Here is a 13,476-nt window from a genome sequence, read left to right on the forward strand (position 1 = left end):
GATGGTAGGTGTCCAGCTGGTGGAGGCCCACACTGCCTGCTGCTTTGCTGAGAAGGATGGATGCATGTTCCCTCAGGGCCGTACCTTCTCCCACCTTGCCTCTCCTCCCGGGTGAGCAGAGACTTGCCTGCCTTGTGTTTTCACATTCAGTAAAACCTCTGATTCATACAGTTCATGAGCTGTGCTCATGAGCTTAGTCTGGGAATTTTGCAACAATTCCTCCCAAGAGCTAGGTTCTGGCTGCTGTTCATGATCGATTTATATTTGTTCCTGAAAAGTTTGAGAATGAGCTTCTTAATCAGGACAGCAGCACAGGGCATGCCTCGGTCCACCTAGGGATGCATAATCTCATTCTTCCTCCACAGGCCTGACCGATGAAATTCAGACTTAAAAGGACCTTTATTTTGGACTTTATTTCAGCCGAGTGCTCTCCTATATCTCGGTTATCTGATAGACCCCCCACCCCAATCTAAGAATAAAAATTCTGCTCCAGTAGGTGCCAGGCACTGTGCCAGGCAGCTAAGTGCTTTATGGGTGAGATCTTGTCTGATGCTGATTGGTAAGAATAAGAATAATAAAGAGAAATAATGTTATAGCACTGCTACTAGGCTCTGATCTGAGTCCTTGACACATTAACCCTTGTCTTTTTCCTAAGAACTCAGGGTAGCAAGTGAGTTCTTCCGCCGTCCACATGGCTTGGCCAAGGTTAGGGATTTTGGCACCTAAGCCCTTAATCAGTACAGCCTCCCACCTCCATCACCTTAGCCTTTTCTTAAGGAAGCATGTGTTAATTTTTAAATAAAAAATTGTTATGATTATGGAAAATTTAAAACATATACCAAAATTGAGAGAAATATAAGGTTCCCTCACCAGCTTCAAGTGTCAGCATGCACACACATGAATGCATATGCATGCATGCACGCCCGACCCCACCCACACATAAACACCCGTCACACACACACTGTTCCTGGCTTGTGTGTGGCTTGGATGCTTAGTTGTGTCTGACTCTTTGGGACCACATGAACTGTAACCCACCAGGCTTCTCTGTCCATGGGATTCTTCAGGCAAGAATACTGGAGTGGGTTGCCATTTCCTCCTCCTGGGGATCTTCCTGACCAAGGGTTTGAACCGGTATCTCTTGCATCTTCTGCATTGGCAGCAAATTCTTTACCACTGTGCTACCTGGGAAGCCCTTCCTGGCTTGTTGGGAAGTAAATCTTAGACATAATGTCAGGTCACCTGTAAGTTGTTCCTAAGAAGCTGTTAGAGGAAACATTAAGTGTCCAAGGGGCTTCCCAGGTGGCGCTAGTGGTAAAGAATCCACCTGCCAATGCAGAAGACATAAGAGACGTGAGTTCGATCTCTGGGTCGGGAAGATCCCCTGGAGGAGGGCATGGCAACCCACTCCAGTATTCTTGTCTGGACAGTCCCATGGACAGAGGAGCATGGCAGGCAACGGTCCACAGAGTCACAGAGGCAGACACCACTGAAGTGACTTCATGCACATAAATGTCTAAGATGTGGGCTTTGGAGGGTGAGCTGGGGTAAAGGTACTTTTCCAGACTTGGAGCTGAGGGTCTTTCCTGGCTGGGCCAAGGGGAGGGTGGCTCCTAGAGGGGCATCTGTCCTGTTGCCACCCCCACCCCCGCAACCCCAAAAACGTTTGGGAAGCTTCCTGCTGTTTTGTGTTTTAAAAGTTCTGTTACTTGCCCAACGTAGTGAAAAAATGTGTCTGCTGGTTGGGAGACATAGCACACAGGCTCCTTGGGCCTCCCTTGGAGGATCTGCCAAGGCACAACCCTGGCTGTGCCCCCCCACCGAGGCTGGGCCTGGGCAAGGCAGGCCTGGGGTTTCAGGCAGGGCTGGACAGCAGGAATGTGGAAGTGGTTGATCCACAAGTGCTGCGCCAGACCTAAGCCTGATCTTAACCGTCTTGAATTCCCCCTGTGGGTGATGGAGGGCATGGGAGCCTCGGCCGCCCTCGGGGTACCTCTGGAGGAGTGAAGGGGGCGGCGGGTCATGCGGTCCCAAGGCTGTGGGCGTGTGGGATGTCAATACCACACTGAGTAGGAATCTAGGATCAACCTGGTGACATGGTCTTGACAGGTGGCCCAGCTGTGAACAGCCCTCGCTGGACAAGCTGCTTGTGGTCACACACAGCTGCCGGCTCTGCCCTCAGGGTGTCTGGTTGTTCAAAATGTTGCCTTGGGTTCCGTCACATCTGTTTCCTGCCGGGCGGATGGCAGTGACCACATTTTCAGGGTGAAATTGGCAGGTTTGGTGACTCGTTGGGCGTAGGGCATGAAGAAGTGGGGAGAGTTGCAGGTGTCTGTCGAGAGGTCAGAGTGGATGGTGACCCTTTAGGGAGGACTGGGGGCTAAGGAGACGTGGGCATACCTTAAGCCTGTTCCAGGTGGAGCTGGTCTCTGCAGATATGTCCAGATGGCAGGTAGGCCTAGGGCTCAAGAGACAGGTCTGGGCTGGAGACAGAAACTTTGGAACCTTCTTTTAAAGCAGGTTCGTGCCATCCCACAAGAGAGCGTTTGGCATGAGATGAGGCGTGCTTGGGGCATGGAACCCTTATTCCCAGCATTTCAGCTAGAACTGGGGAAGAGACCCGGGCACTGGCACCCTCAGCCTAGTGTTCCTGCCTGCCCTGTGTGTCCTGGGAGAGTCCACCCCGACAAAGAGGGTGTGTGCTGGGGTCGCCATGGTTGGCACCTGGGTGCCCAAAGGCCATCTGGAAAGACTCCTCTTGGCTTAAGGGTTCGATTCTTCTCTCTTTTCTTAAAAATAAACATAACATTAAAATTATGTCTTAACCATCTTTACAAAATTATTTATTTTATTTTTGGCTGCACCGGGCCTTTGTTGCTGCCTGAGGGCCTTCTCTTCTTGCTGCAAATGGGGGCTGCTCTCTGGTTGCGGCGCCTGGGGCATTTCATTGCCCTGGCTTCTCTTGTTGTAGAGCGCAGGCTCCAGGTACACAGGCTTCAATAGTTGTAGCCCATGGGCTCAGTAGTTGTGGCACACGGGCATAGTTGCTCTGTGGCATGTGGAATCCTCCCGGACCAGGGATCAAACTCATATCCCCTGCATTGGCAGGTGAACTCCCATCTACTGTATCACCAGGGAAGTCCACATCTTAACCATTTATAAGTGTACAGTTCGGTGATATTAAGTACTTCATTTTGTTCTACAACCATCACCCCCTCCATCTCCAGAACTCCTTTCATCTTGTAAAATTAAAACTCTATCCCCATTAAGCCCTAGCTCCCCACCTCCCCTCTCCAGCCCCTGGCAACCACCATTCTACATTCTGCCTCTGTGAATTAGACCACTCCAGGGTCTGGAGGCCCATCAGATAACTGGAATCACATGGGATTGTCCTGCTGTGACCAGCTTACTTTTCCTAGCAAGATGTCTTCGAGAGGTTCATTTGTGCCGTAGCCCATGTCAGAATATCTTTCCTTTTAGGGCTGAATAACATTCCATTGTATGCATGGACCACATCTTGCTTATGCATTCATCCGGGGGTGGACACTTGGTCTCTGCTTTTTCATTGCTCTCCCTAAGAGTTATAGGCTCCCAGGAAGGGGCCCTCATCGTGGGCCTTAGGGGTCCCTGTGGGAATGCCGAGGAGGGGGGCTCTGATGGTGGGCTTTGGGGCTCCTGCCCCTCCCCGATGTGACTGGCCCAGCCTCACAGCTTCCTGTGCCCTCCAGCTGGTCAGAGGTAGATGAGGCTGCTCCTGGGGTCATGCGGGGACCTGGGAGCCAGGGTCACAGCCAGTGGGGAGGGGCCCCAGGACTCAGGCTTCACTTGGCTGAGAGCTCCCAGACCTGCTTTTCGGGCGGGAGAAGCGGCCCCTCCAGCCCCATCCAGCCTCTCGTTCTCAGGGCAACACACACCTGGCTTCCACTCCCTCACTCCCCTGGCACTGGCAGGTCTTTCCAGCAGCTCCTGGAGGTCCCCATACTAACTTCCCAGGCTCTCCAGGACCTTCTAGTTCATGTCCACTCACCATCCTGCTGCTTTGGTGCTATGGCCCCCTCTCCGCCTAGAGAGCACTCTCCCCCACCCCCTTCCACCCGGACCACTGCTGCCGCCTCTTGGCCCTTTCTGCCTTGTCTCCCCCACAGACCCCTCGCACTCCCACCCACACCCCCTGCTCACATCTCTCTTGGGCCACCCACCTCCTCATGCCAGCCCCCTTGCCCCCTCCTAGCTTCAGTCACCAGCATCTGAATCCTGCTGGTTGCTCCCACCCCTTGGACTCTTGTCATAGGAACTGACCACCAAGTTTTCAATTCACAGATCGGCATCTCCCCCCACGGCTCCGTGGACCATCAGGGACTCCAAAACAAGCCTCTCGTGTGTGCTGTTATTGACTCACTCGTGTTCATTCTTTCATCCAAATTTTTATTGAGCCCCTGCTGTGTGTGGCCAGTCTGCTGGGGCTGAAAATACGAAGGATGGAGTTGAGGGGGCTTCCTGGCTCTCCAGGTCCTGTCTGTCCAGTGGGAGATGCAGGCTTATCCCCCTGATGACCTTACCCCAGGGCATAGGGGGATACTGAGAGAGAGAAGGTCATCGGGAGGCAAGTTGGCCTTTCAGGTGGAAGGATGGCAGGTGTGGAAGGTGTGTGTGGGCCAGTGTGTGGCTGGAGTGGGGCTGAATGAGGGCAGAGAGGATGGAGAACACCAGGGGATGAGTCTGCGGGGAGAGGGGCAGGGATATTAGGGCACACTCCCACGGGGAGGGTGGGACACTGGCGGGGTGCTCCCATGGGGAGGGGATGACACTGGAGGGTGTTCCCATGGGGAGGGGGGACTTCGGGGGCTGCTCCCACGGGGAGGGCTGGAGCCCAGTGGATGCACTTGGAAGGTGTGCTCTCGTGTGGACTCTTCAAGGCAGTGACTGTTTCGGGGCAATGACTGGTTCTGTCGGCTGTCTCCACCTTCTTGGCCATGAGTCCCCACAGCAGGGTGGCTGAGTCCTGGGCCTCCATCGTGGTGGGGTACATGCTGCTTCCTACTCCAGTTTGCTCATTACGTCTTCACTAGGCAGCTTTGACTGTGGAGAGCCCTCTGGGCACTGCAGAACTGGTGTATGAGGCAGGGGAGAACCCGTCTTCCTGGATTATCCCTCTTACCCTCCCGCCCAGATGCAGGAGGGAGTGTGGGGGATATGGTCATAGGTGGGCAGGCAGGTTGGGCTTGGGGGTGCTTGAATGCCAAGCTGGACAGTTTGGATGTGATGGAGTCACTATTGTAGGAAGAAGAACCACACATAGGAGATCAGGAGGAGAAGGGCAGCGTAAATGCAGGTACAGTGCTGGGCTCAGAGCGCAGTCATCCACAGCCACTTAATGGAGGTTGGCTTGTCCGGATGCCCTCCCAGGGGCTGTGTGTGGCCACACACACAGTGGCTCCGTCTTCACAATGTCAATGAGGCCTGTAGAATAAGTAGGTGCTGCCCCATTTTACAGATGAGGAAACTGAGACCAGCTCAGGGCTGCTGGGAGTAGGAGCTGAACTGTGCAGCCTGGCCCCCGGGTCTACACACTTAAACACCACGCTCTGCCACAGAGAAGGGGAGCAGCAGAAACGAGTGAGCTGAGAGACAGGCTAGAGGGTCCCATGTCACCTGTGGCCTGGTATTGGCCGGTGGGGGCTGACAGGAATCAGAAGTGGCCCTAGGTTTGAGGAGAAATGATGCCCACCCCACACACACACACAGACACACACACACACATGCATGCACGCACACACACATGAAAATGGGGTTGGTAGTTCTAACTCCAGGATGTCTCCATATGCTCTGTGATACTAGCCGATTATAGTTTTTTTTTTTTTAATCGAGGTGAGGTCCATAAAACACAAAACTAGCCATTTAAAATTTTTTTTTTGGCCGTACCATACAGCATGTTGAATCTTAGTTCCTCGGCCAGGGATCAAAACCGCACCCCCTGCAATGGAAATGTTGAGTCCTAACCACTGGACCACCAGGGAAGCCCTCCAGATGACCCATTTTAAAATGAGCTGTTCAGTAGCGATCAGTACATTCACAGCACTGTGCAACCAGCTTCGTCTAGTTCCAGAACGTCTTCCCTCCAAAGAGAAAGCTTGTACCCATTGAGCAGTCCCTTCCCATGTCCCTCCCCCAGCCCCTGGCAAGCACAGTCTGAGTCCTGTCTCTATGGATTTGCCCATTCCGGATATTTCCTATACTTGGAACCATCCACTCTGGGGCCTTTTGTGTCCGGCTTCTGGCTAATTACGTGGGGCACAGCAGATTGAAGTGTTTCCTAGAAGGAAGTTGGATTTCCCCTCCTGACTCGCTTGGGGGTCACTCAAAGGTGGAAACAAGAGCTTGTCTAAAACATCCACCTGGAAAAGGCAGGAAACTGCAGACACCTGCCTTTGGCTCCTTTTCCATTACCACCGAAGACCCAGACACAGTTCCCTTGCAGTCAGCGAACTTCTTCATTGTTCTTAATTTTTTTCCAGTGATCTTTTAAAAGTGAGCACCTGAAATCTCAGCTCCCTTTTTAAAGCCCTTCAACAGCCACCGTCATTCCTAGGGTGAATTTCCAGAGTCATGACACTCAGGGCATGACCTGGTCTCGAGTTCACTTTGTGAGCCCCTCCTGCCCCCCTCCTTCCATCTCAAGCAGCAGTGTCACCTGTATCTTTTGTGGACCAGCTCTGAGGCTGAGGGTGGTGGTTCTCTGGGGTGGGAACGTTTTCCAGGATTGATCTCTGATAGCGTTGCAGTTTGGTGCCACTTTCGAATCCTGTTGACCCGTCTGGGAGCAGAGCTTCAGTTTCAGCCAGGCACTTTCTCTTCCCCTTTCCTCCCAGTTTTCTGAGACCTGAGTGTCTCTGTCTCATCTGTGGCGTAACCGAGAGCTTCCTGCCCCTCTCTGGGGCGGTGATGCCCTGACCAGCGTCCATGGGCAGTGGCATCATCTCTGTGTCCACCCTTGACTCAGTCAACGGCCATGGTGCCATGACTGTGGGTAGGGAGACGATGCATTGACAGGCACAGAAGCAGGGACGGTGGCCTGGGGGGGACCTTGAGATGTCACCCAAGGGCACACTGGCCTGGTAGTCACAGGAGCCCTCTGACAACATTTCCCTGACTTTTCCTCCCATTCTTGGGCCAACACCTCCTTGAGGGTGTCTTGTCGCCCGTCTGCTCTGTGTCCGACTCTGCCAGAAATGGTCTTAGCTTGCATCAAACACCCCTGTGTGCCAGGCACCGTGCCTGCTGCCATAGATGGATTCCACAGCCTGTGAGTCAGGCATGAACTGCCTGTTCACAGAGGAGAAAAGTGAGCATCAGAGATGACTTCTGAACCACAGAGGTGACATGGCTCTGTGGGTGATAGAGGGTTGGCCTGATCAACAGCTGTGTTCTTTCTGCTGTGACTGCTGAGCACACCGCATCGTTTACTGGGCACTTACTGTTTCCCAGACATCACGCTGGAGGGGTGGGAAGCGGCTTGGGGCCCTCAAGAGTCTGGGGTCGAGCAGGTGGAGACGAGCGACGTGTGCTGGAGACACTAGCTAGCTGACAGGTGTGCTAGTGGGCCTGGTGGGGGGCTCCTGTGACTGTCTAGGGGGGCTTGCTCTAGACTGGGGGTTTTCATGGTGGGCCGCAGTAGAGTGACCCTGAGGAGGGACGGGCTGTCACGAGAAGGATCACTGGCAGGCTGCCTTGTGGCAGGGAGCCCTGAATGCTGGACCCAGGGGTTGTCAGTGGGTACGGGGTGACCCTGCACCCTCCCCCCATTTACCCCAAACATTGCTCCTGTAATGCCTGCATAAACTAGACCTCTTGGCCCTGTTTGCTCTGTGGTCAGCTCTCTGACCTCTGGGAAGCATTGCTTCAGCGCCTCAGTCCTTTTGTCTGGATGCGCTGGACACTCGGCGAGCAGATCATTCACTGTCTGCTTGGCGATCTGGCCGCAGGGCTGACGGACACTGGGGTTTCTGGCTGGGGTGATGCTGCCGCTCTGTGGCCCTGCACCTTCCCTCGGGAGTAGGGGCTCCTGGGGAGACCCCTGGAGCTCCTGCACCTGCCACGGGAGGGCCACACAGGCAATGGGTCGTGCTGTTGGATCTGCCTGTTGGGTTGATCCGAGGAAGCCTCACACAACCCTGAGATTAAATGCAGGACTCAGAGGGAGGCAGTTTGTGTGGAGGGTGAGGGGCCCTGCCGAGTGCTGGGGGTGGGGGCACTTGAGTGGATCTCTGGGGGAGGGAGGGTTCTTGCTTGTCTGAGGGTCTCTCAGTTTGGAGCTTTTAAGAAGCTCTAATGAGACCATTACCCTGCCTTTGTGAAGCTGGGCAGGATCATCGTAAGGGCAACACCAATGTGAACTGTTCTCATTATGTATAAATTATATATAAATGTCAGGGTCCCTTTAAAAAATCGTCCTCATCTTTGGAGAACTTTGATGTTCAAAAGGTAGGGCTTTTCCCCCCTTCCTTCCAGTTCCAGCCTGTGGGGCCAATTTTGAGCTGATTTGTAAGTTTTGTCTCTTTATCCCCCACCCCTTGCCTCAGGCCCTCCAGGTTCCCAGAGCAAGTATCTTCCACACCATTGTGTCACTCTCAGGGGTGTCTAGACAGCTCGGGATAAAGGGTTTTTTTGTTTAATCCTTCACCATCCAGCCAGTGTCCCCTGAATGCCCGCTCTGTCTCAGCTGCCACGGTGCCCGCACTGAGAGCTGCCCACACAGCTCCGACCCAAGAAGCGCATCTCGGCCGAGTCCTGAGCCACGACTGGGGTTTCTCTCTGCTCCCCTCCACCCCCAGGGTGTCTCACCCCACTGAGGTTTTGCTTTGCAGTCAGTGTTTACATGTATTTTTTAAATGGAAAAATGTGAACATAAGCCAGAGCAGAGGTTGGTGTCTGGGGAGCAGTCACCAGCCAATCGCTGGGCTCGACTGCAGCCTCCTTCCCAGGCAGATCAGACGAAGGGATGCCAGTGAAGTTCCAGGAGGGTCAGGTAGGGCTCTTGTGCTTTGGCGGGTTGAAACTATGTTCTTGTTTCCTAGGCAGCTCTGAGAAGGGGACACTGGGCATCTCATGGGCGTCCCATGACCACCTGCTAAGAAAGGCTGGGCGGGGCTGTGTGGACCCCATCTCCTCGGCCCCTGATTTCCTGCCGAGCCTCAGGGATGCTACACAGCGCAGCAGGAAGACAGGCCATTTGAACAGAGCATTTCAACCTTTTTCTTGAGCAGGGTGGGGTTTTGTACAAGGCTTAACTTAGGGGGAAAATTATTGGAGCTGCTGGAAATAATTTGGGGGGCTCCTGTCTTAGAGGCAGATTAGGGGTGGTCTTCTCCACCCTCTCCTGCCCCTGCCATCCCCCCCAACATTCTTCAGTAAACTTATAGGAGTAGATAAAGGTGAGGACCAGGGTGAGTTGCAGCACCCAAGATGGTTCTGCCTGAGATACTGAGTTCTCTGGTGTCTGGTGCAAGGTGTGGTTTTAGCCACAGGAAGAGGGATTAAAGAAACAGAAGGTACAATGTTTGTAGGACATATATTAAGTTAACCTTAAAAATGCATTTCAGATACAGTAGATGCAGACAAATACAGTTTGACTCCACTTACACAAGGTACCTAGAATAGTCAGATTCATAGAATCAGAAAGCACGTTGGCCGATGCCAGAGGCAAGGGGGTGGAGGCTGGGGAGTTAGTGTTTGATGGGGACAGTTTTCACAGCCAGGTGAAAAATTCGGGAGATGATGGTGGTGAGAATCGCATAACAATGTGAGTATACTTGGTGTCACTGAACTGTACAGTTAAGTATGGTTAAAATAGTATTTTTATATCATGTGACTTTTGGTTGGTTGGTTGGTTGTTTAGTCCGACTGTTTGCAATCCCATGGACTATAGCCCACCAGGCTCCTCTGTCCATGGGATTTCCCAGGCAAGAATACTGGAGTGGGTTGCCGTCTTCTTCTCTAGGGAATCTTCCCGACCCAGAGATTGAACCCGAATCTCCTATACTGCAGGCAGATTGTCTACCACTGAGCCATCAGGGAAACTTTTACTACAATAAATTTTTTTTTTTTTCAAAATGCACCAGGAAGGTACATTTGGAACACCCATGGGGACTTTTCTCCTCGGGTTGAACCATGCTTCAGTCCTAGTCAGATGAAGTCGCTGTGTTTAGACAAGGTAGAAAGTGGAGCTGGCTTCCCCTCCTTCAGTCATGGGCACCCCTTGAGGACCAAGTTTTGTCTTGGGTTAACTGTTTTCCCTGAATTTTTGTAAGACAAAGCAGGTAGTACCCACCTTTCTGGATACTGTAGCAGTGGGAGGCTTCGAGTGTAAACAGTAGGGGCTAATGGATTCACTTCTCTGAGGGTGGAAACTGGGGCGGGGAACTGCAGTTTTGCCAAGTTCCATAAGTTTGCCGAGTCTCCTTCGTGCTGTTAGAGATGCAGGTAGGTACAATCATAGAGGTTTCTTAGGTGAGCAGCTCATGGGCTAAATTTTGAGGACTGGGTGATCTCAGTGCTTGTCCTCTCATAGAAGCAGGGCGGTTTGGGGAAGCACTTACTGAAGGCTACCTAGGTGGAGTTTGGGGCTGTGGAGGATGCAGACGTGAGGGGATCAGCAACAGCAAGTGCCAGTTGTATAAACTGGACTGGAGATTGTGTGTATTCCTGGCGGACCTGCATACATGGATCACCTTGTCCTTTTGGCTTTAGACCACTTTGCTTAATGTTTATTGGGCACCTGCTATATGCCGGACACCATGCTCAGCCCTTTCCAGTGCATTAACTTATCGTGCTCCCAGGAATCTTGTTGAGTGTGTGTGTGTGTGTGGTCAGCGGGGGAGTGTTATTGTGCCCATTTCACAGATGGGAAAACTGAAGCACAGGGAAATCAAATCATTTGCCTGGGATCACACACAGCCATGCTGGATACAGACCCAGCCTGTGGTCTGAATCACTGTTGCACGCAACCTCTGAGCCTGAGGAGACACATGATCTGGCGGAGGTGGGGAGTGGGTCTGGAAGCAACAGTCACTGGAGGAGACCGTAGCCAGGCAAAGGAGGGAGCCAAGCTGGGGAGGGGAGAAGGGGTTCATGTGATGCTGCAGTGTGGGATCGAGGTGGGTCCAACCTGGCCTTGCTGTGTCACCATGTTCAGCCCTTAGCAGTGGAGGCTGAATGTGCCAAGTGTCATTGGTGAGGCCGGGAAACAGAGATCCTGAGTCTTGATTTTTTTCCCTTCAGGAGGGATCCAGACGACTTGAAAATGTCCTCAGACTCCACTGGACAGTTTCAGCATCTCTGTTGAGCTGTTAGTAGGCCCAGCTGTATCTGCTGACTCCTACCTCCCCTGTCCCTTAAATAAAATAGCTGGTCAGCTTGGATAGCTGGGGCTCCCCATCCTGTGATGGGGAGCATCCCTGGCACCCCCCCAAAGGACTCTGCCTGTGTTTCCCTCAGCAAGAGTGGCACAAGTGTCTTCTTACATTATTGTGTTTTCCTTCCAGAAAAATCAACCTTAAGCCTCAGATTTTAATCACCTTCTCGAAGGACACTTCCTGTGGATATTTCGAGTGACAAGTGGCTAAGGTCATGCTTCTAAGTAAAATTAGACTTTTAAACTAGGTCACAAACTCAGATGCCCCCAGGGGCCAGGAAGGAGGCACAAATGAAGCAGCCCGTGGACAGCTATAGGGCAGGGTGAGGACTATGGCAAAGCGGCATGCGGGTATCCTATACGAGGGGGTGGCTCTCTTACCTTGACATGTGGAGTCCAGGGAACTACAGCGTCTACTTCTTTCTCTCCTAAGGGAGGCCAGGAATCTGGATTTTTTTTTTTTAAGTAGACAAATCACTTAAAAAACTTACTGGGTTTTTTGTTTGTTCTTAAAGAAACAACCCAGAATAGAATGTCTGTGCCCTTTCTGTACAGATGAGAAGGGCAGGGCCAGGGAGCCTGGTGGAGTCACACAACCTGGGGCTTAAGCGCTGGGACGAGACCTGTAGCTGCTGGTACCTGGCCTGGCCCAGTTTCCACCTGGCGTGCCACATCCTGGATAAAGCAGCAGGGCTGGGAACCAGCTCAGTCTATTCCCCTGCACCAGGAAGTACAGAGCCTTAAGACAATCACATCCCTGCTGTCCTTTGCTCCCCTGCAAAAGGTGCGTTTATGGCTGCCTCTCTGGCACCAGGCACAGAGAACTTCCTCTAGATTGACCCTGGGGATCTCTGGCGCTGGCAGAGATCTATTGTCCTCATTTTACAGATGAGGAAACAGACCTGCAAGTTCAACTGACTTCACGGAGGGGGAATTTGAACGTGAGCCTGACCCTGAGCCTCGGCTTGTAACCGTCCCCCGTGTATAGCAGTGAGAAGGACATTTCACCCTTCACCTGGAGCTGGGGGACTCTCCCACAGATGGCAATGTGTTCTCAAGCTGACCCACCCCCCAGGGCATCCCCTGGACTTTGGGGAACCTGGTGTGGAGGTCGGTGCCCCCCTGCTGTCCTCCTGGTTGGGAACCTCGAGAGCACAGCTGGCTCCACCCACGGAGGGACCGGTCCTCGGCTCACAAGGTTGCTGACTAATTCTCTTTGCAAACGGTTCGGTTTCACATGCTTGAGTTTCCAGTAACTACGTGGGTGGATTTGTTTCATTTAAGGGCAAAACAAAACAAAACAAAACACGGAGGGGGTTTTCTTTCCCAAGAAGAGGACTTGCCAATTATGGGTTTACTGCGTGCGGCTCCGGGCATCATGGTGCCGGTCGGCAGCCAGCGGGGCCCCTTGCCAGGCGAGCTCCGAGGTGGGGATCGCTTAGTCATTACCAGCGGGGGCCAGGTGCGGGAGGTTGGGGAAGCGCAGCGGCCACTGGGTCCTGCAGAGGGGCCCTGCGCTCCTCCCTGGTCAGCCCTGTCCCGCAGGGCAGGGGCAGGGGACCCAGGGAGGTACCAGGTGAGTGAGACAGCTGGTTTTGCTTGCCGTGGGGCTGGCTGCACCTCCTAAGGGAGTGGGCCTGGGAAAGAAACACTGCCCAGCTGGCCGGGCCACCTGCTTCAGGTGAGTTGAGATGGTGATGTGCCCAGGGAACAGTAGATTTTGTTGCGGAAGGAGTGAGAGACAGTTCCCATGGTCAAGGGAGTATGTGTGTGTGTCTGTCTGCCCCCGCAGGCTCCACCAGGTGATGTCTGCATGCTGGTTTGGCGTGGCACTGGCCAAGCTGAGCAGACTTAACGTTGACGTTGGGCCCTGAGGCTCCTGCCATGCCGGGTGTGACTTTAGTTGCTGGATGATGAGGGGGTGTGGCTTGTGGCCAAGGGGCTGATTGATGGAGAGGGCCTCCAGGGACTCAGGGAAGTCAGTATTTATCAACAGGTCTGGGGATGTGTGGAGATCTCAGAGCCCACGTGTTGCCTTGGCACAAGTGCAGGTGCTCTGCTGGGTGGCA

The 13,476-nt window shown here is 53.3% G+C and overlaps 1 protein-coding gene across 2 annotated transcripts in view; it reads left to right on the forward strand.

Annotated features, from left to right (window-relative positions):
• The window catches only part of SPSB1 (splA/ryanodine receptor domain and SOCS box containing 1), a 70,256-nt gene that overhangs the window by 2,528 nt on the left and 54,252 nt on the right, over positions 1-13,476 (forward strand). Inside the window, exon 1 of one of the 2 annotated variants that reach the window (XM_070474250.1) lies at positions 13,070-13,088. The exons of the other annotated variant lie outside the window; for it this stretch is intronic. The gene's annotated coding sequence lies outside the window, so the exon portion shown is untranslated. Of the gene's footprint in view, positions 1-13,069; positions 13,089-13,476 lie in introns of those variants that run through there. 2 annotated transcript variants of the gene reach the window in all.

The sequence above is a fragment of the Odocoileus virginianus genome, chromosome 11 (genome assembly GCF_023699985.2).
Source record: "Odocoileus virginianus isolate 20LAN1187 ecotype Illinois chromosome 11, Ovbor_1.2, whole genome shotgun sequence".
Classification (NCBI taxonomy): domain Eukaryota; kingdom Metazoa; phylum Chordata; class Mammalia; order Artiodactyla; family Cervidae; genus Odocoileus; species Odocoileus virginianus.